Raw genomic sequence first — 24,131 nt, 5'->3', positions numbered from 1 at the left:
GAACAGATTAATAGATAGAGGGACCGACAGACCGACAGACTTTAGTAAACTGAAAGTCACGAACACCAGCTTCTTGAGTTCCAAGACTTGCTGCTCATTACAAGGAAGAGCATGACTGATAGCAAGCTAAATAAACACACTTTGAAAGAGGCATGTCCCCCTGCACTCTCTGATGTGGATGCTCTGTCCTCAAACTCCTCTCTAAATATACTGCCTTTGAAGTTGCACTGACTCAAAAAAAATACTTAAAACTCTACTTGATTGTTTCACACACACACACACACACACACACACACACACACACACACACACACACACACACACACACACACACACACACACACACACACACACACACACCTGTGAGTAAATAAGCCAGGAGCAGCTGAAGCACCCTAAAGTAAAAGACAATATAAATGGATAAGTAAAGGCACTGGCTGTGAAACAGGAAAACAAACGCACACCATTTTTCAAACTGCATCCTTGTGACCAAGCTACAGCCTTCCATATTGAGTACAACAAGCCACCCACAGCCTGTCATGGGGGTATCACTACTAACCAATAACTTTTTTGGGGAACAATAAAAACAGTTATATTACTATTCAAGCTGTTTACCAAACCAGCAAGGGTATGGGCCATCTAGATCCACGAATGTCACTGTTTTACTGTACTCTGCCCTCATCACTCCAGTCATTGAGTACAGCATCCCCTTTGGCATGTACCTAACCAGAAATATGAAAAAACTGGAGCATCCACACAGGTTTTTCACAAAAAGAATACAGGGTGTAAACATGCCCTAGGAGGACCCCCTCAAAGTCCAGTCTCCTCCTCTTCTAGAGACTGTTGACAGAAGATCTATACCTGGCCTACAAGCCATCCTCTGATCCCATTCTAAATGGCCTATTGTACATCTGCAAAATAAATGGCATCAGAATTACCTAAGCTAGTGATGTAAACCTCATCCGGAAAGTACAGTTGTGTACACTTAACATAAATGTAGATGTTAGAGTGTATTCACTGTTGCAGTCATTACATTTGGGTAATCCTGCTGGCAGGTTGCCCTCAGTCGGCCTGAATTCCAAAGTCCTGGGTCCTGTGTCGGCTGTCATCACGCCTTCCCTGATGGCAGGTCGTCAGGGGTACAAAAGAAGCAGCATACGCCATTTTCTTTAGTTTTTCTTGCCCCAGATGTCAGGTGCCCCCTAAAAGGGTAGGCAAAATTTATATCTATATATAAAATTACATGCAGCAATATGAACTTTACCTTCATCCACAAGCAAATACACCACACAGGTTATATAAATCAGAGAAGGAAAGGGGGGAATGGCGGGTGGGTAACCTGGACTGCAACATTGAATACACTCAAACATTTACATTTATGGTAAGTGTACACAACTGTACTATGTTCTTCGTGTTTCACTGTTGCAGTCATTACATTTGGGTAGATTCCCAAAGCTATGGTTGGGAGGCTGGAGCTAAACAGCATTAGGGGCGGCTATAAGACCCTGCAGAACTGCAGTGGCAAAGCCTGTCCTGGATTTAGAGTACAGTGGCAGATGATAGTGCTTTGTGAAGGTGTGCACTGAACTCCAAGTAGCTGCCTCTAAAATGTCCTTGGTTGGTACTCCCCTGAGAGAAAGTCTGCTGAAGTGGCTGCAGCTCTGGTGGAATGTGGCCTAATGCCCTTAGGCACTGGCTTGCCATTGCCATGGTATAAGTAGCAGAAATGAATGCAGTGGCCTATCCACTTTGAAATAGTCAGCTTTGAGATAGCCTTTCCTTGTGATCCTGCAGCATATGCCACTAGTAATTGCTCTGTCTTTCTGAAAACTTTGGTTCTGTCCAAATAGAATCTAAGCTGTCTGTGTACGTCCAAAGAATGTAGAATTCTTTCCCCCTTGTTCTGTGGATGTGGATAGAAAGTTGGCAGATGAATGGTTTGATTAAGAGCCACACTGGACATCACTTTAGGCATAAATGTTGGGTTTGTCCTCAGAGAGACCCTGTCCAGATAAAAAAGGATAAAAGGTTCCACAGCCATGACTGCCTGTAGCTCTGAAACTCGTCTTGCAGAAGTTATTGCTAGAAGCAGAGCTGTTTTCCAAGATAAAAACTTTATATCCGCAGTAGCAGCTGGCTCAAAAGGAGGCAGGGTGAGTTTTTCCAAGACATAGTTGAGGTCCCATGCAGGCATTGGTGATCTCCTTGGAGGCCATAAATTTTTAGCTCCTCTGAGGTACTGTTTTAATAAGGGATGAGAAAAGATTGGTGGCTCTGCATTGTAATGGGCCGAAATGGCAGAGGCATGAATTGTAATAGATGAGAAAGATCAGCCTTTGTCCAGCATCTCAGTTAAGTATTGTAAAATCTGAGGAACATTTGGCACAGCTGTATCCGTTCCTTGTGCCTGGTTCCAAGCACAGAATCTCTTCCATTTTTCAGCATAAGATTTTCTAGTACTAGGCCTTCTGGCTTCCAAAATGACATCCATCACAGCTTTGCTGAGAGGTGTGTTTTGTATGACTACATTATTCACCATGCTGCCAGGTTTAAAGTTCTGAGCTGGCTGTGCAGGATCCGATTGTTTTGCTGGGATAGTAGATGTGGTACTTGAGGTAAGGTCCAAGCTGGGCATTGAGACAAGCTCCTTAATATTGGGTACCAGTGCTGGCGGGGCCAGTCTGGTGCAATCAGAATCATCTTTGGCTTCTCCTGTCTGACCTTTAGTAGTACCTTGGGGAGGAGAGGCAGAGGGGAAAGGCATATACTGATAGGTTTTTCCAGATGAAGGATAGGGCGTCCACTTTTCCATGCTCATCTGTGATAAATCCTTGTGCAGAATCTCTTTAGTTGGTAGTTGTGAGGGGAGGCAAATATATCTATGTTCGGGCATCCCCATTTCCCTGTTATCATGTTGAAGACTTGTGGATCCAGCTGCCACTCGTGGGGATCCATGAGGTTTCTGCTTAGTCTGCCAGAGCATTTTTCCTTCCTGGCAAGAATTGTGCCTGCAGATGTACTTGGTAAGTCAATGCTGTGTCCCACAAAGTCATAGCTAGTCTGCAAAGGGAGTAAGAATGTGTGCCCCCCTGCATGTTTATGTACCACATGACCGTGGTGTTGTCTGTCTTTATCAGTAGTTGTCCTGGATGAAGTAGGTCCTTGAAGGCGGTCAGGGCATTTTGAACATCTAGCATCTCTTTTTGATTGATATGTAGATTAATTTGGTTTGAGGTCCATGTTCCCTGAAAGCATCTTCCTGTCATGTGGGCCCCCCAGGTGTAATCTGATGCATCCGTTGTTAGTGTCTGCCTGGCTGGGGGTAATGTGAATGGCTGTCCCTTGTTTTGGTAACAAGCCGTTGCCCACTATCGAAACTCCTGTTGCAGGGAGTGAACGAGAGTAATTATGGTTTCCAGGCTGTGGCAATGTTGAGTCCAAACACTTTTTAGGTACCACTGAAGTTTCCTCATATGCAGTCTTGCATATGGAATTAATAGGATGCAGGATGCCATGAAGCCCAAAGCCTGCAGAATTTTTCTTGCCGATAACTGGGCCTTTGTTGCTAACATGTTGAAATAGGTAGTCAGTTGCCTTTGTTTGTCTGGCGTGAGATAAGCCATCTGGGCAGTTGTATTTAAGCTTGCACCCAGGAATATTATCTCTTGAGAGGGTACTAATTTTGATTTCTTTTCGTTGACTGCGTACCCTAGGCATGTTAGAAGTTTTTTCACAAACGCTAGATGCTGTAAAAGGATGTCCTTGTTCTCTGCTTGAATTAGACAGTCGTCCAAGTAAGGGTATATTTGTATTCCTCTTTGTCTGCAGAATGCAATTACTGGTACCAGGCACTTTGTAAAGACCCTGGGCACAGTAGATAAGCCAAAGGGCAGTGCAGAGAACTGGTAATGCATTGAGCCAGCCTTGAATCTGCGGTATCTTCTGCATATTTGTCCGATTGGGACATGCAGGTATGCCTCTTTTAGGTCTAAAGTTACAAGCCAAGCGTTCTTGCCCATCATGGGCAGAAGCTGCTGCAAAGTCAACATTTTGAATTTTGGTATATCCAGGTATGTGTTCAGAATTGATAGGTCCAGTATTGGCCTCCAGGTCTTGTCCTTTCTGGGCACTAAGAACAGTCTTGAGTAAAATCCTTGCCCCCGCTCTTGCTCTGGCAGTTGTTGAATGGCCCTCATGTCCATGAGGGATGAGACTTGTTTTTGTGCCTCTGCCCATTGATTTTTTGGCAGATCTGGCCAGCCGTTTGCCTTTGGCAGGGTATGGAAATGGAACTTGTAGCCTTGTGACACAATATTTAGAACCCACTTGTCCTGGGTTATAATGTGCCAATTTTGAGAAAAAAGTGCTAATTTTCCCTCTAAGGGTGCTGCCAGGTAATAAGTGCTTGGTGCAGGCAGGGGGAAGTCATTGGGGCTGTTCCCTGTAAGGTTGTGATTTGTCTTCTCCACTTTTGGAGGTAGAAGCACCCCATTGCTTTGACCTGTATGAACCTTGCACCTGAGATATGCCTCTAGGGCGTCTGGGTCTGCCCCTTTGAGGTCTGCCTGACACAGGAAAGGACCAATTCTTTGTTGGCCAGTGTCTACTAAACCTAGGTGGCTGTACTTGTAAGAAATCTTTGACCATTTGCATAGATTTAGCCTTGTCCTCCATTTTCTTTAACACCTCTTCTGCCTTAACACCAAACAAAGTATCATGCTGTAAAGGTGCATCTAATAATTTAACTTTAACATGATCAGGCAGATTTTGTTCCTTTAACCAAGCATGCCTTCTAATTACAGAACCTGTAACTGCGGCCCTGCAGGAGGCCTCTAAAGAATCAAAACCACATTGCAAAGTATGCTTTCCAACTTGTTCAGCTGCATGCAATATATCCTGCATTTCCTTGTTTTCTGCACATTCAGAGTTTAACAACATTTTCTGTTTAAGCAATGACATGACATGTTGATATGAAACTGACAGTTTAAGGTCCTTCTAGCCAAGGTAGCAGATGTGTAAACCTTTTTTCCCCATCTGTCCAGTGCCCTAGAATCCCTGTCAGAAGGGGTAGGGTTTTTTGCAGCGGAAGCCTCAACTCCCTTGGGACCCTGAGAAATATTTTCTCGGTCTGCAGCAGGGTTTTTAAAAAGGAATTTATGTGAGTCAGGAACCCTGCAATATCTGTCAGACTTAAAAGGAGCTGGAGGTAAGGAGTCAGGGGTAAGGCTAGACTCCGAAAACACATCATCTACAATGTCCAACACAGGGGGGATGGCAAGTGGCTTGTGCTGGGGTAGTAGCAGAAAATCTTTAAGCCTCTTTTTAGATTCTGATAAATCTTGGCTCTCCCAGTGGAAATGCTCCCTCATGGTATGTAAGGTTTCCCCAAAGGAATAGTCCTCTGGAGGAGAAGCTGAAGGTATGGATTCTTCAGCATCAGAATCCTCATAGGGGGGAAAAGAATATTCCTGATCATAAGAGGAATCAGAAGAAATGGAAACCTGATCTGAAGATTCATAGTCAGTCTCTTGCCTAGGCCTCTTATCAGGAGGGGGATGGGAACCCCTGATCAAGGTAATCAATTCTTCGGCCATTTTGAGCATCTGTTTTTTGGGCATGGAGGCCTGTCCACGTGGCTCTTGAGTTTGCTTCTTTGCCTATGAAGTCGGTTTAATGTATAGATGTTTGGGTCTGAATACACCCTCAGAAGCCGGTGCCTGCTCAGCGGCTCCAGACCCATCTGAAGGATTAACGTCAGAGACTTCAATACCTTGAGTTTCCAGCGGCATGGCCGACTCCACATGGGAGTCGGTAGCGGCCTGCGACTCTAAAGTAGCGGCCGTCAGGGGCTGCGAAAGTGCCTCACTGAGAACCGGCGAACTGGCAACTGACTTAGGAGAAGCTTCGTCGTCTGGGCCTCGGGTGTCTTTCTTTTTCTTTGCGTTTTTTGTGAACTCCGGTAGTCGGATGGTTTTCCGATGACATTTCTTGATAATTAAACCTGCGTCCAAAGTAGTTCAAAGCAAAATCATACTGACGCTTAATAGTGCGTTGGTTAAATCTAGCACAAAACCGACAACCCAGAAAGTTATGATCGGGGACTAGGCAAGGAATACAGTAAGAATGAAAGTCCTTAGGTATTTGCTTCCCACAAGAAATACAATTATTAACTTTTTCTGACATCGGATCTGGAGCAAGAAAAAAAGTTTCCTCAATGGGGTACTTAGCTTTAAAGAAGACTTCGGATCTGAAATTCGAACTCGAAAATCGCAGGAGTCGGCCAACCGGCACTTGCGAACTGCTTCTGCTTCAGGCACCGCGCGGCAAGAACGACTGAAGAAAATGGCGTTGGCTGCTTCTTTTATACCCCTGACAACCTGACGTCAGGGAAGGGGCGACGACAGCCGACGCAGGACCCAGGACTTTGGAATTCAGGCTGACTGAGGGCAACCTGCCAGCAGGATTACCCAAATGTAATGACTGCAACAGTGAAACACGAAGATCATCATAAATAAGACATGCTGGAGGGATATATATGTGTTACAGAGACTACCCTTCTCTGGAACAAGTTTGCCATCCAGGTGAAGCAGATTTTTTTGCTAACCGAATTCAAGCGCAACTTGGAGTGGATGGGGAACTGCAAATTTACTCCTGGTCTGGTATTTATGCCTCTATTACACAGAGACAGCCTGTAAATGCTTGGCCACCAAGTGCCCAAGCCTTCATATACCCTTGCTATAAACTAGTCACATACATTTGGGAAGCATGTCTAGGTTTAAAAAGCCCCCCTGTTTTTGTCAGTCTAGTAATCAGTATGAACCTACAAGATAAAACAGTCAATTATCACTTTAAGGACTTAAAAAAAACTTAGTTTTACTGATTTGGTATATGTTAACTATACTGTCCACTACTTTGTGGGATAAACCTGCCACACATTATCAACAGTATAAACCTACCATCCCCACAGCTACCCCTCCCCTATTATTCCACTATCCCTCTTCATAAAGATTAGAGCCAAAGAGATAGAAACACAAATGGAACAAACAGATACTTCCCCAAGCTAAAATAACTTAGCCCCTTGGTTCACTAACCTTTGTAAGGACTTCATCTCCCACCCTCTCACTCACATATACAACCACCGCTTAACTAATAAGATACTGCCTCGGATATGGAAAACAGCAATAGTTACTTCTATTCCAAAACTATTCACCCAACTACTGCTTCACAATACCATCCTATCAATACTTCCCATTTTAGGTAAAATACTAGAAAAAAAATATCTGCAACTAAATTACTGCTTATTTACATCTATACCATCTTACACCGATGAGTAACATGGATTCTGGTCTGGATGCATCTCAGTAACAGCTCTCTACTCCCTCACAGACAACATCCTCTCCTTTATGGACAAAGGCAGCCTAGCATGATCAGACTTTATTGACCTCAAAAAAAAAACCTTTGATCTAACTGATCATAACTTACTAGTTGACAAATTAACTGAAATAGGCATTAGTAACTACACAAAACCTTGGGTTGTACACTTCCTCAGCAAAAGATACTTCAAGGTAGAAAGTAGATGCCGCCACTTCTGAAACAGCTCCTTTTATGAATGGGATCTCACAGAGTTCCACTTAAATATCGAAAACAGCAGAGGGACCTACCAACAAACTCCCACCAGATCACCTTCACATAACTCTTAATTCTTTATGCAGATGACATCTACAAGTCAAGGAAATCCCACTCTATTATACAAACTCAGCTCTGAGATGACCTCCAAACCCTCAACCAATGGCAAACAGGCCAGATTCTTATACTCAATACCTCAAAAACAAAATCAATGTTATTTGGAACAAACCATAAAACAGGCAAAGCACTTAGCTTCATTACTATTAAAGATGTTAACAATACCACCATGGTAACTGCCACATTCTTCAAATACCCGGGCATTTAGCTAGACCACTACTTTCAACTACACAGTCAATAGATATGCAAAAAGAACACTACTGTTTTCGGCAAATATATTACCTCTTCTGTCCAAGCCAGCCAATGGCAATGCAATACTTTGATCTCAGCTCAAATATGGACTACCCTTAATACCTACAACCTCAAAGAAAAATGCCACCACCTTGCGAAACATCTCATATAAGATCTGCCAGTTCACTACTAACCCCTGCATTAATGAACACCACTGCCTAACTCTTGCCAAAACTAAATGGCTCCCAGTACGTTCGAAAGCCAACCTCCTACCAGCATCAATAATTTACAAAGCAGCCCTTTAGTGAGACAACATCTCCTCTCAGTCAATTCAACCCGCCTCCAATATAATCTCAGGGGTATCCTCAATCTCAACCCACCCTAACAGCTCAAAAAACTAAACTTCATTTCACAGACCAAGCATTCTCCATCCGAATACCTCACCGATTGGACTCTTCCATGCTCAGAGACATCCAAATATACACCGACATCAAACAGCTCAAGGAACACCTCCCCAAACACAGCATAGCTGCACTCACTCAGGTCAAGTTAAATGAACCCTGCAGCTCTCTCACAGCCCTTTATCCCAGTTTTCATCCTTCCTTATCTGAGACTGCCATCCTCTGGCCTCACTTACTGTATCTCATTCCTCCTACCTTTTTTTCTCTCTGCATCTCTCATGCTGATCTCCTTTCTACTCCTCTTCCCTCTGCATGCCTCTCTCTCTCTCTCTGTCTTCTCTTCCCTCTGCATGCCCCTCTCTCTCTGTCTTCTCTCTAAAGTATCTTTTTCTGTAACTATTCTCCCTTGCCTCTTCTAATATCTTCATACCTCTATATAGAATGATATGCAGCTATTCCTCTAGCATAAGCCATCTCAGTCATTATGGCTACATCTTTTCTAAAGAGCTCTGCTAAGTATAATTCAATTGTTCCATCCACATTTTGGCTTTATAAACTGCTTCTTGAACTAAATGTTGTAGCATATTTTTGCATCTATAAATACGTAGATTTTACAGTACATCCTTGCATCTATAAATATGTTTTGTACATTTCTTATGGGATTGTATTCACCTGGGCTGTGCCTGCAAATAGTCCACGGAGATCAGTGCACTACTGCGGTAAACAAATATATGTGTGTGTGTATATATACATACACACACACACACACACACACACACACACACACACAAATATATATATAAAACAATGTATGGACAAACGGTAAAAAAGGCAGTTTACACATTTTGATGCTACTCCTGTACACTTGTTTCAGATACACAACAAAAGTTACATGGTCAAATACAGTAGCATTTTGTTTCTGAGGTTAGCCAGGTCAATTAGTGTTTTTTTTTTGTATTGTATTTAAAATGTCATTTGCACAATGGACATAATTCATATATTTAGATTCTTCTCCTGTAACATGAGCTCCTGAGAATAAAATTACTCTTGTTCACAGCTGTACCACATGATTTTGGTTGTGTCTACAAGCTTTATGACACATGTAGCCAAAAATGAATGTGGCAACACATATCACAGTACTTTGCGAGTGTATGGTGTTTGCCTCTATAACAGCTACTGTAATTAATGTGGACTCTCCTCTGAGGTGCAAAAAGGGGAGAGCGTATGAGCTTTAAAACAAGACTGACAACTCAAATAGATGTTTACTCTCATTTCTGACTACGCAGGTGCTGAAATTAATTACTTCTGTGCTGAAAGCTTGACTTGCCACTTCACTGAGAGATGTAGGGTAAAGCTGTTGTTGATATTCTTTGTGGTCACAATAATACTCATTTCAATGTTGCTACCTAACTCGTTGGTGGGGGATATTAGGTTTCGCCTCCCGAACACACTGCAGTATACTACAGTGGGAGGCAAAATGTTATCACACGCTAATACAGCGTAACCGTGTCTTAACATTTTAATACACTGTTCTATGCAAACAGAGACACACAAACACTTTTATAACCACTTAAAGCACAGATTTATCCAGCAAAGAAAATTGCATCAATATATTTTGTTTTATATCTTCAAAAATAGACTTATACAAAGGATACAGTCCACAATGAAATCTACAGGAAAGTGCAAGGCCTCATCCTGAAGAGCCCAAGACAAATGGCATACATAGAAAATAAATGAAGCTGCAGTTCAGTAAATGGTAAACAGATGTTTCAGTCACAACACAACAACATAGCCTAATTGCTAAGAGCCTTAAACAGTCCTATAATGAGAGCCTCTGGCATTTGAACAACAGTGTGTCAAGAAACTGAAAGGATTACTATCACAAGCTGCAGAAAGTCTGTCCCACTTACATCTTCACATATAAGGTCACAGAAAATGACAAGTTTCTTTTTAAAAAGGGGTCACTGAACCATGGGATAATTTATTAATGTTATTCACTGTGAAATTGTGCCATGGAATTTTTTTTTAAATATTTGAAGCAGTTAATTACAACACCTCTTTTGGCATGAATCTTACAAGCCTGCACAGAAAAGCTATTTGCATAAACATTATCCAATTAAGATATGTGGATTAAACCCACACCTTAAATAAAATGTCGGCTGATTCTCTCAGTTAAACATGAAATGAAACTTGAAAAAACACCACATTTTCTACAAAATGAAGAAAGAAGATTGACAGAAATATAAAAATTGAAGATGTTATATAAAAAAACTTGTCTTCTCTAGGTAAAATCTCTGGCAGTGCATAATTTAGTGTCAGTGTTAATGGTATGTAATGTATGTAGTGTATGCATGTTTCTGTGTGCACATTTCTGTATGTTTGAATGCACACATACATTTGTATTATAACGTGTGTATGTATATATATATATATATATATATATATATATATATATATATATATATATATATATATATATATATATACATACATACACATATACACACACACACATTTATATATATAAATCATGAACACTTCATACATATACATAACACATACACCCACACGGAACATGTGGAGATCTGGTGTACAACGGATGAAACGTGTTTGCAGACTTGTTTGTTTGTGTCTTTCGGCTTTTAGGAGTCGCCACAGCGGAACTCCGGTCCGCTAATGATTGGCAGTAGAGTTTTACGTGCTGGCTTGCCGGGCCTAATGCACAACCTTCCACGAAGGAATGCCCGTTCACGCATGTTGCCACACAAAAGACTCTCTGAGGATCGAACAGATCAAATTTCATATGTGGTGAACCTAGACTGAGTTCTACATTCCAACAGTAATTCACACCACAAATGTATTCTCCTCCCATTATTTATTTAGAGTAGCAATTTCTATACACTATGATTAACCATGTTAACTGCCTTAACTTCTACTGGACTTTGGGTAGATTACACAGGTTCCTGCAGAGGCAATTTTTTTTCTTCATATTTATGTGACAGTTACAGTTCTTTTATATTAGGTATTTTAGTAGTTCACGGTTTTGGTTGCTGGTTACCATGTTCATTTTGCAGTTCAGTTATTGTTTTAAGTTTATTTTTAGTTAGTTTAAAAAATAATAATTTGCTTGTAATGCCCTTTTCTGACAGGCTAATTGCAGTTGGTGCCTTTTGTTCTTTTGTTTTAACTTCTTTCATTCTAATAATAAATAAATTTAGTTTCTAGACAGCAGATTTATGTGGGAAGGGCTGTTTTAGGGGGACTGCCAGTATGAATTTTGTTATGAGCATGCAAAGTTATTTCTTTTTAGACAGTAGGGAATAGATAATTGGAGTCTGTATTTCAGTTTCTTTTTTTTTTTTTTTTTTTTTTTTAACTCTGGGTAGATGTTGTTTTAGGTGGGCTATGGTATTATGAGGGTGTTGGGATCCCTTTTTGCAATGACTAGGAAACGCTATCCATGTTTCAGTTTAATTTTTATTTTACCAGTTTAATACTAAGAGTGGATGTGGGTTTAAAGTTATATCTACAGGGGCAAGCTGCACACCTGCTTGCAATTTAGCAAGTATCGTAACTACGATGAGGTGTAGGGGAATTTTAGAAGTTCTGGTCATACACCAAAGCAGTAGATGATACACCAAGGGTGTGGATAAACAACAGTTTATCGACACAACATACCAGGCATGTGGTTTTGCATCTTTTACTTGGCGTGCTGCGGTAGTGTTGTCGCCTCACAGTAAGACGGTGTCCGGTTCGATTCTCAGCTAGAGCGTCTTCTGCGTGGAGACATGCATGAATGGGCTTACCTTCATAGAAGGCTGTGCGTCAGGGCTGGTAACTCAGCACGTAAAAATCAACTACCAATCATTAGCGGACCGGAGTTATGCTGTGGCGACCCCTAACCGGGAAAAGCCGAAAGACACAAACAAACTTGGCGATCATTGTTACAATAACTATGCACAACAATCATCAAAAAGTGTGCAAAGATATGGTTTTCCAACTGTACTCATTTTATTCTCGTGGCATTTCACAACTGGAATGCAAGACAGGCTACAATTTCCAAGGGAAAATCCATACAAAAATGCTTTGCAACCTTTTAGTCCCACTCATCCATAAGTGCATCTCAGTTTTACCTCTGTCCCTTTCTTTTTGTACTTCCACATCTCTTAAAGAGATCTTGATGCTAGTTATCTGACTTTAGGAAGAGTTCTGCACAGTGAAACACATGATTTGTAATGTCACTGAAAAAGCCATGAAGCTAAACACTGCAGTCATATCCCTGGGACTGTAATGACAATTCTAAACATACATAGTTATAAAACAGCTCCGTGTGTTTCATGAGCCTGCCCCCCACCTTCAATTTCAATAATGTTTTAATTCATCTGTGAAAATGACAAAGCCTGTCCTCCATTAAACGTTTAAAAAAGCACTACATTTCTAGATAAGGACCACTTAGCACATCTAGTCCATTATCCCACCTAAAGGATAAACCGATATTTCTAATCTCTTCCTAATTCTACTCCACCCTCTATGCCACTCAAAATTACTTTACTGTATTCCCCTCTTAGTTCATATTCTCCTATTTTATCAAAAAGGTGGTTTTAAGTCTTTCTCTGAAGATGACATATCCCTATATCTCACCTCCGACCTATAAAGCACTGCCCCCTTTTTGTTAGATTTCCGAGAGGCCCATTAATGTTTCAATTAAGACTCTTCTCTTCTTCCAGTTCTTTCAATACATACATACTAAGAACATTCGGCAACTTTTCCGAGAATAAATCTCAACTCCCAATAACTCCCACTGTAAGGTGTATGAATTTACGTAGTCGCTTTTAGCATGTCTATTGGTTTAGACCATGAATAAATTGCGTGACCACCCACACAGCCTTCACTATCAGTCTGTACAAGGAAAGATCTGCAAATATGCCTGTAAAAAACTTCTTCTATCACTTCCACCATGCACTTCAACATTACCCAACCACCACAAGCGCCTTAATGTCCTTTTCTGGCTGCTTACCTTCCGATACCCTATTTTTGGGCTGTGTTCTGACCTGAAATTCTTCCATTTTACTGCTCTGCAACTTTTTGATTTTTTTGCCCTCAGCATTACTATCTTTTGCCAGTCAGTCCTTTTAATTTTTGCCAGCAAGTCCTTTTAATTTTATTGTCAGCAGCTTTTCCTAACAAATACTGTCTTTTTGGGGTTGTATGAAAGGAGCACAGAATTACTTTCACTTTACACAGTGCTGATCAAAACAGCTTCTGTACAGATTTTTGAAGGGGGTAAGCCCTCCCAAATCACTCCTGCTGGCGGCTTTGCCTTCTGCATCATCCAAACTTTACAGAATCATCATCAAGGTCAGTGCACCTCAGAACAAACCCTGACCGCAACAATTTCTTTTTGTAGAAATCCCATTTCATTCAAGTGCCATCTTTCAGCCGCTCTGCAATTGCATTTATGTCAGGATCGCTACCTTTTTACACGGATGCCTTTTAACAAATGCAAAAGGATACCAACCATTATGCCCTCAAAAAGTAAAATATGGCCAGCCGCTGCAGGGGTGTAGTGGGACAAAGCCCTGACTACGGCCCACGTAAGCTGGCTTCGATTAGCATCTTGGGGACTGACTGAGGAGAAGGGAGGAAGGGGTATTCCTATCCCGGGTGGGAGGGCATTCGTCACTGATGCACCCTTAGGGGAGGCATGACCCAAAGAAGGGGGGGGGGTTACCCTCGGACACAGTCAACAAGCATGGAAGACAGGGAAGGGAGTGGATAGAGCACATCAAGAAAAAAAAAACTGTTTGGATGGAAAGACAGCCAAGCCCCTTGGTCGCACACAGGATCCATAACTGGCTCCAGCAATACTAGAGTAAGTCTGGGGGAAGGATGGAATTAGCTGGCAGACCCAGCATGGACATGAGGCACAGGGGAGCCAGGCCAGTAATATAATGCTAAGGGGACCAAGCTGGCTTACATACTTTATACCTTCATGTCCTATTTCCTAACAGAGCAGACACAAATACCCCACTGCCAGCACTAATATGTTATAGACCCCCACCCCCATTTTTGTAACTTTTGTTCCTATGCTTTCTTACATGGGATGGGTGATAGTTTGAACTTTGCTTTTTGCATATACTCTGTATTCGCCTATTTGGTCTGGTTTGTGGCTGAAATGTGCTCCTCAGACCAGTCCACTTACCCAGTTAAATTAAAACGAATTAATAAAAGCATTTGTTGGCATCACAAAACAAACACTTGCTCTTTTCCTTTCCAACAGAAATTTTACCTGCAACGGTTTATTTTATCCCATAGTCCACACTTTCACCTTCTTCTCAATCTCTTCGTTCACAGTGATGCCTCAGGTTCTTCCTAGTACATTGTACCCTCTTTATCAATCGAACACATTGCATTACTAATAAACAGCTCCTTACTCCTGAACATAACCACAGCGTACTACACCAGTGTAAAGGTAACCAGAACATAACAAAATTCCAGAATAAAAGCATTCTTCATTTATAGTAAACTTCTGAAATGTTATTCACAAGTCCCTTTGTCTTGCAGTGTATGCCAAAGACACGCTTAACATTAGTGTGTATGAAAGCATACAGTTTGCAGAACACAAAAAATAGCCAGCTTTCTAGGTAGCCACTCTGCAAGACCAATTTTATACCTCAGTCTCATAATATTACATCTGAATGTCAAGCTAACTTCAACCTAAAATCTAGGACCCCAGAGCCTTAACAGAGGCAAAGAATGTTAACATTGGTGCAGTTACTGAGACATGGTTTAAAACTGTGGAAGGCACCCAAGCGATGCAAGGCTATAAAGTTTTCCACACATTTAGACTGGCTACTGCACAAGAAGAGACATGAGTTGGAGGTGTATCGATCTTCATAAAATGTAAGCACAACTCAAGATTGGTCAAACATGACATGCTTGAGCTACTCTATGTCTAGTTAACCTCTGATAAAGTCCCATACCAAATCCTTACCAGCTACAGGTCCCCATCTTTGACTAAGGATAACCATACCAGGCACTTGAATGTACTGAAGTCACTCACTAATCAGCCCAACACCATATTCATGGACGATTTCAACTACTCCAAAATAAACTGGAACACGTACACACACACACACATGTATGCACACACACACACACACATGTACACACACGCACACACACACACACACACGTACACACACACACACACACACACACACACACACACACACACACACACACACACACACACACACACACACACACACATGCAAGCACAAAGATTCCTAGATTTGTTCAATGTAAACACCCTGGAACAGCTAGTCTGCACACCTATTACGGGGACAGACATTCTGGATCTGGTACTCACAAATATGAGGAAATGTTGCACCCCCACAATGTACTGTCCTAACTGGTCAGATCAGATCACAAAGCAGTCACCCACGAAATAAATATAAAGCTTGGACTCGTAGCAAACCCTGGATCCTTTAAGAATGGTTAACTACCTCCTACTTAGTGATGACACAGCTAAATTTCAAGCCCCACCAAACTCAGAGAATACTATGACCTATGCAAAAATATTTACAAAAACCATGTACAATCATGTAAATAACTGCATCAAAACAGTAGTACCAAACCGAAATAATCTCTCCAGCTATCAGACTGAGCAACTAGGAGACTCTTTACTACTTTTACAGGGATACATGAGGGTCCCTTATCTGCTGCAGGCCATTTAAAGCTTTGTTGTATAAATTCAGATAAGTATTTGCTATATTGGCATGTAGAAACCAATTTCAACAACAGACAAACACAAGAAAAGAAGCAACCAAACATTTCTATTAACAAATGATGAAGTCTGCTGAAAACTTGATCAGTATTGATTCTTCAGTGGTTCAAAAAACTTAAAAGGCACAAGGCTGTGCCTGGCCACTAAGGGTATTGGCTAAATTCCATGACTGGACATATGGCCCTCCAAGCAAACACATTTGGAAAGGGACAGCAGAATCACTTCGAAAAAAGCCGAATCCAGACAGTGTCACATACAAAACAGATGTCTCCAAATATCCTGGCTGTAGAGAGCAGGAGCCTACTAGAGACTATACAAAGAGTTTTGATGGCTATAGCCAAGAAACTTATCATCCATAGGTTCATAGGTAGGTACTAGGCTATCGGCCAGAGGGCCTATGTAAGCTTAGCCAACAATGTTCCCTGGCTTACGCCACCCAAGAAAGTTATTTTCCTGTGCCACTATCGAGCAGAGACACAGAAGTGATCCCTGGGGTGTACTTCCTATTGCCCATCCACTCATCAAGATTTTTCTTGAAGAGTGGTAATGAAGAACTTTGCTTGACATAGATGGGTAGCCTGTTCCAGAGTATGGGAAGTACTTATCCACAGCTCCACATGCTATTTTATATTCAAGACCAAAATTACCTACACACAGATCAACCATAGAGTCAGTAATGCAGCAGGAATGGTTAAATAAGAAACAAACTGTCCATACAGGCCAAAATGACCAAGAGGACAAAGTGGTACATGTAACAGAGACAGATCTAATTCAGGAAGCTGAGCTTGCAATACTAAAACTTCACTCCGAGTGCTGTCCGACAGGAAACTGGATGGAATTAATCTATTAGTGCAAAGATGAAAAGATGACATTAGGTGGAGGTTCAAAACAGGACAGCACGTTGCAGAGTTGCTCAATTAAATGGACTCTGCCTGTCTGAATCTGTTCTGGCTCATGCCAAGTTAAAAGCTGTACCCTTCTGGCCAATACCTTCCACCCAGTCCAAGCACAATAGCCTTCTACCATAAGTACTGCCAATGTCTGAGCATTTCCTTTGGTGAATCAAAGTCAGTGAAGCTCTGTGATTTGTGCAACCTCCAAGTCCAACACACGACTCGTAGTATATCCACTGCAGTGACTGCAATACCACTACACAACTCTTAAGTTAGTTACACAGCTGCAAATCACAGCTCAGAAATTCGGTCTTCATGTACACGTTTTAAGTTATTTTAGTAAGTTATTTTAGTAAGCCACGAAAAGGTAATTTGCAGCAAGTGGCACACCACTTCACCTGAACACTGGGCTGCACCCAGTAGAATAAGAGAAAGTCCCACTGTTCCATTACAGTACTGGGGATTCAGAACTACACAAAAGACTGGCCAGTCAACATCAACCCTGAGCACCACAGTTCCAGAAAGAAAATAATGCAGTGAATGCAAAGGGACAGATGAATTCTACAACAGGACTGAATTGAAAATGAGAGTTCAAAGTCAAAAAAAGCTGGTGATCAGGTAAACACAGCTAATCAGCATGCTTAGTTTTGGTGCAAACCTTAAAGTGGTTACTGTGGATTAGATCAAACTGTTCATACTGCAGTACTGTGTACCACAGCTAAGCATGACAGCTCAAGGTGCAGTATTCTACACATGGTAAGCAAGGCTCAGAAATAGTGTATGATCGATCTTGCAGCATCGAAGAGAATGAGTAAGACCATTTTTCACTGCTTGTCAATGACCACACATTCCCAGAGGTGCAGCAATAAAAAAATGTACGGAAATGGAGAGAGCTCACACTTCTACAAAAAAGAAGAAAAAAAACACTTTTTAAATATGCTATTTGCTTGTGACACCACACATTTAGGTATACTCTGATCATTTGTGATAATAGCATTGTGTATTTTAGAGACTCGCAGTGGATCCCGACTACAAAAAAATGTTGACAAGGTACTGTTCAAGATCAAGAGCAAAATAAGCTTTTGTCAGTCAAATCACAAGACTCCATACAAAGATGAACTATAAACCAACAAACATTTAGTTGTGCAGTAGCTCACAAGTTACAACCACTACTGCAGAAAAGACCAAAGAAAAAATACAAGGTAGTGAATGACAGTATAGATTAGTTTAACTGAAAGAACAGAAGCACCTTATATTCTGGCTTACGTGGAAACGGGCACACTAGTTAACTGCAATAATGACACAAATAATGCAGAAAAGTTGCTTGCCTGCAAACTACAGATCGGAAATCAGGCTTCATCATAGGCAGTTTATGCTAATTTTTTCAGCAAACAGATTCATTTTTTATCTGTCTATTTCTCTTATGTATCCACCCAAGCTTATTCACCAGGATAATGGACCGATTCACAGGGTTTTAGCTACAGCTTGGGAATACAATTTGTGCATGAAATAATGACAAAAAGCAAGCTACAGAAAAAAGAACATAAACTTAAGAAGTAAACATTTATACCGTTAGACTGTTCCACACAGTCACAGCATTTGAAACTATGCACACAAGTTGTCTAAGAATAAGTTAAGTGCACAGTAACGTAATTAATGACACTGTCATGAAAAGTAGGCAGTGGAGAACAGGCGTAATTACAGTGGTATATGCAACATGTTCAAGAAGTGAGGATTGTTCTCGGGTGAAATTAATTACAGAGTGCAGAAAAATAGCTTGTAGGTGGTTTTTAATAATGAGATTCTATTAAGTCATGCAAGGCTATCTAAAACAGGAACACATGGCTTGATTTTTGTTGGTGCCGTAGCAGTTTCTCCATAAATTCTTCTACAGAATGCAATTCCTAATATTGTTCAGAAGAGCACTCCAGAGTTTAGGGCGGAGGTAGAAAAACGGGTAACACGGCTTCATCATTTTTTGGTCTGCTGCATTATCTGTATCAGAGTGAAGCTGATTATGAATTTATTTGTTGATAAGCCTGAATTTTAGAACACCAGATGCAGTCATATAGTGTTTTACATAGGAGATTATTATATGGCAATATTCAAGTTGTTACAAGGAGAGGTAGGCTACATTCTAGTTGTTACAAGGAGAGGGGTAGGCAACATTCTAGTTGTTACAAGGAGAGGGGTAGGCAACATTCTAGTTGTTACAAGGAGAGGGGTAGGCAACATTCTAGTTGTTACAAGGAGAGGGGTAGGCAACATTCTAGTTGTTACAAGGAGAGGGGTAGGCAACATTCTAGTTGTTACAAGGAGAGGGGTAGGCAACATTCGAGTTGTTACAAGGAGAGGGGTAGGCAACATTCTAGTTGTTACAAGGAGAGGAGTAGGCAACATTCTAGTTGTTACAAGGAGAGAGGTAGGCAACATTCTAGTTGTTACAAGGAGAGGAGAAGGCAACATTCTAGTTGTTACAAGGAGAGGGGTAGGCAACATTCTAGTTGTTACAAGGAGAGGGGTAGGCTATATTCTAGCTGTTACAAGGAGAGGGGTAGGCAACATTCTAGTTGTTACAAGGAGAGAGGTAGGCTATATTCTAGTTGTTACAAGGAGAGAGGTAGGCTATATTCTAGTTGTTACAAGGAGAGAGGTAGGCTATATTCTAGTTGTTACAAGGAGAGGTAGGCTATATTCTAGTTGTTACAAGGAGAGAGGTATGCTATATTCTAGTTGTTACAAGGAGAGAGGTAGGCTATATTCTAGTTGCTACCATTTAGCTGCTTGCCCTCTTGGATGATTTTGCACAATTATATACAGTTACATTCATCTTTCCCTTTATAAGGGCGATGTAATTTGACATACTGAGTGGAGGAGTGTGTGTGTGTGTGTGTGTGTGTGTGTGTGTGTGTGTGTGTGTGTGTGTGTGTTAGTCCAAGGCATTTAAAACAGAACAGAGTTTAGAAGGTTGTTATATTTTACAGTGTGCAATCACACTTGGCAAGTTATTAAGTTTTAGAGGGAACAGTTACCCACCAGAATCAAAGGGAGTAACTCCACTGCTACATATCAGCCACGTCATATAAGCTGTTATTCCTTTCTAGACAAAGAACTATAACAACTTAGAACACACAGCAGTACGTACGTAAATAAGGGCTTAGTCAGGCATATGCCACCTACATATTAGGATATATTTATTTGTTTAAATAATTCTTTCTGCAAAGAGAAGTGTTAGAATTTAAATTTAAAAAGGCCCCGTGTTTACATTTTTCTTATGTTAAGCCCACCCACCCCAATGTCAAGCAGGCTAAACGGGTTTTCTTTTTAAGCTTGCTTCATGAGGTGTTTTTCAGAAAGGACGTGGCATGCTGCCCAAAAGATGCATTGTTTATGTGGAGGGGAGCTGCGTTCTAGAAGTGGGTGCACAACCGAAAAAATCCTGGCTTTGCTCCTGCAAGCAGACATCAAAATTCAGATGGAGAACAAGCTACTGGGATGACTACAGGCTTAATTTGAAATCAAAGACAAAAAGCCAGCCAGTATCAAGTTTTAGTAGCAGTGACACAGGACTATGCAACCCATCACTGTAGCCAAACCTAACCATTCTTCTTAAGATCTCCATGGTGATGGGACAGCCAAGGTTGAATACAGTGTTGATATATGTTCCAGGCACAGCCTGCTACCCTACCAGTAATGATAAACTGACTTATAACAAAAGCTACAAGAAAATCAGTTATCACATTCTGAAGAACTGCTGAAGTGCCATGTTTTGCTACCTGCTACCACTTGAGGCACAATATGAAGTTTAAAAAGCATCCATAATGAACAAAACTGAACTGCATGTCAAAAAAATAATGCAGTGCTAAGCTTCTATACTACTGACTTCAGTAAAAATTTAAAAAACTGGAGCCATTTAAAAAAATGCCATAAAGACAGACATCTTTCAAGGAAATGGCATATCCTTTACAACACTACTGCCATCGGAAGTTTTCTTCACTGCTGTACACACGACATCATCTCATAAATAAAGTAGTACAATCGAAGGTGTTTCCTTTGTTGTGTCAATTTTTTTACTTGATATCTTCTGAAACATTTGAAAATGCAGTATGAATGCACAGCACACAGAATTTTAACTAAAGCTCATAAACCTCTACAAATCAAAGAAAAAGACCATCTTTGAAGTGAGACAAGGCTTTTCTCCAAATATTTTATCAAAATGTGCCTGTGGAAACATGGGGAGGCTATGAAAGCCCTATGATGTTAATATCATTTTACGTAAAATGTGTTTAATCTGCATTTGCTTCTAGCAGATCAATAAATTATTTCTGCACACAGGACCTTAGTGCACTGCTGGTAATATTTAAAAAAAATGAATGTCATTGCCAGAGGTTTGTACAAAATGAATGCAAGTAACAACCTCTTCAGAAAAGCAAACCTAGGACACAGGTACAACTTTACTTTTATCATTAGTCTGACAGTTAACACAAAGTGGACAAGTAATTATAACTGGTGTGAGTTCAGAGTTCAACATACATTCAGTGATGAAAGCATAGAAGTAACCAGAATTGCAGTGAGGTTTTGTTTTTGTGTGCTTGTTTTTTTTTTTTTTTGTCAATACATGTTTTTTTTAACATTTTCAGCTATGTACTACTTGTGTCTTAGTCCTGTAAATGAGCCTTTAGATGTGGGCAAGCTTAAACTACATACAAAATAGCAGTAGTAACTGCAGTGAGAAATCTGAGCGTAAATAAGGGTGAAGAAAGCAAAATTAAACTTGATTTACTCAAGTTCTGACGACAACCAAAGCACCACAAGGCACAGAACAGAAAACCAACAGCTCACTTGTTTTCCTTTTCTGTCTCTGCAGTCTTTAAAATCCCACTGTAATGCAATTAATATCATAATTGGAAACATTTGTGAGTACAATACTAACAACGGACTACTCACACCAATTCAGTGTACATACCTCAACAGTTCAGATTCTTATTTAGTGACTATAAATATAGACATACCCAAAATAAAGCAAAGAAAAGCAAAGCACCAGTGATGTTAGTAACCTATAGACAAGCAGTTGAAACTTAAATTACCTTAAGCAGTTAAAGCCACAGATGTGAGCCTACATGCCACAACTGATTATCTGTTCACAGTTTACTTATTTAAATTTGTTTTCACAGATATTTCCAGAAGTTCAAGTTGTACAAGCAGGAGAAAGACTTGGATGCATTGTACTTTTCAACAATGTGTACTAGCAGTATCAGTTTTTTTCAGAGATTCTACAGTAAAGGGAATTGCATGCAAAAGTGAACAGCTATTTAAAGGGATATTATACAGTCTAGCAGCCAACAGCAATAGTACTTGTAAATAGAATGGCATCAAATATAGAACTGTAGCACAGCAAAGAAAAAGGTTTATGTGGAAAAAAATTTATTTAAAGGGCTGGAATTTTAGTAGTGCACTGGTAAATAAGCAGCAATGCAATCACATTAGCTGGTGCCTGCACATAACATACTCTTGGTAAGAATAAACTTGTGTCTTTCTACATTACTTTTACAGTGTTTCAGCAGCAGGAGTTCCCCAGTGAGAATTGCATCAGAAACTGCAAAATGGCTTACATACTTACAGCTGCCAACACTGCCTTTGTAAAGTAAGCAGGTACAAAATGAATGCTCCTCCTCAGCAGGACAAACTCTAAAAACATCACAAATGGACGCAATCAGCTAAATTTGTCTTTATTGTTCAAAATGGCCACAGTGAATCAGAAATCATGACACTTCAAACTGTTATTGTTCAGGGTGACAGTTTCATTCTATTCGCATGAAGTTAAAAGGGCAGTTTGCCATAAAATGTATCCACAATCACTTGTGGGGCAGTTTAAAATGCATGAATTGTGGGTCTTGCTTATTGTAAATTGCAGTATAGGAGTCTGCACAGAGTAATTCTGCTGAGTTACCAACTCTTTGTCACTATGAATCTACCATAGATACTGCCCGAATATTACATGGTATGAAACATTCTTTTAGTGTAGGAGAATTTCGGACACCCCAGAAAAAACCTGTGTAAACAGAGAGTGAGAAAAAACATACAACCTTTCAAAGAAGGCCCCCCAGCACAGAATGAACTAGAAGATGGAGTGTTACTGAGGTGGCAATGCTATCTTGTCACAGCTTCAAAAAGTACAACTGAATAACATCACCCAGAAAAAAAAACTGCTGATAAAAAGGAAAGCACTTTCAACAAATGTTGCAGGGCTCCTGGCAGTGTGAACAAGTACTTTTTGAACAAAGAGGTAGACAAAACAAACTTTCTATGAATGCTGTGCATTTAAAACTGACAAAGGAACAGGAGACGCACAGGACAGCATTCTAAAAATTATCCACTGGTTAAACATTTATACTGCTGATTCTCACACAGTATAAGGTCCAAAAAAGAAACGTCTGAATTCAAAATCCTGTAAGCAAAAAAAAAAAAAATTACAAACGGTACTCTGAATTGCTTTTTAAAGGATTTCAACTACCACACTTCTTACTGTCACAACTGTTCTAAAGTTTGCAAGGAGTACTTTAACACTAAGACAGCAAAGATAAAAAAGAAGTGAATGATTTCAGGTGAGACAGTGTTTAAATGCTTAACTCTAAAACAATGACGATTTGTGCCCGGCACCTAAAATTAAACAGGACACTTAAATCAGATGCCCCCTCATCTCTCCCTAAAACACCATTACAATCTTAATCCTTGGTTCAACTACTATTCTGAAGACTTCCTCATAACTCCCTTACTTCACATACAGAATTGTTGTCTAAAAACAGTGTCATGACATATCTGGGAAATAATCCTACTCAAACCATTCCTAACACACCCAAAACCAAAGTGCCACACATCTTCAACCGACAATGCATCCATTCTACCAACTTTCTGCAAATGTCTTGAAAAAAGTAACAATTTCTCTCAAATTCTCTGAATATCGACAAAAATATCATCATCTCTGCCTTAAACACCATGGTTTTTGACACGGCAGAGCCTGGCAATTGTTCTCTGGACATTCACAGAAATATTGACAAAGTTAATACCACAGGG

At 40.5% G+C, this 24,131-nt stretch overlaps 1 protein-coding gene across 7 annotated transcripts in view; it reads right to left on the bottom strand.

Moving 5' to 3' along the window:
• Positions 1–24,131, bottom strand: part of LMO3 (LIM domain only 3) — a 324,298-nt gene that overhangs the window by 169,730 nt on the left and 130,437 nt on the right. The window contains exon 3 of one of the 7 annotated variants that reach the window (XR_006366971.1): positions 22,678–22,745. The exons of the other annotated variants lie outside the window; for them this stretch is intronic. The gene's annotated coding sequence lies outside the window, so the exon portion shown is untranslated. The remainder of the gene's footprint in view (positions 1–22,677; positions 22,746–24,131) is intronic. 7 annotated transcript variants of the gene reach the window in all.

Source organism: Protopterus annectens, chromosome 11.part0, assembly GCF_019279795.1.
Source record: "Protopterus annectens isolate FY-2018-M chromosome 11.part0, PAN1.0, whole genome shotgun sequence".
Lineage (NCBI taxonomy): Eukaryota > Metazoa > Chordata > Ceratodontiformes > Protopteridae > Protopterus > Protopterus annectens.
The sequence above is the reverse complement of the archived record's forward strand: the minus strand, read 5'-3'. Positions and strand labels throughout refer to the sequence as shown.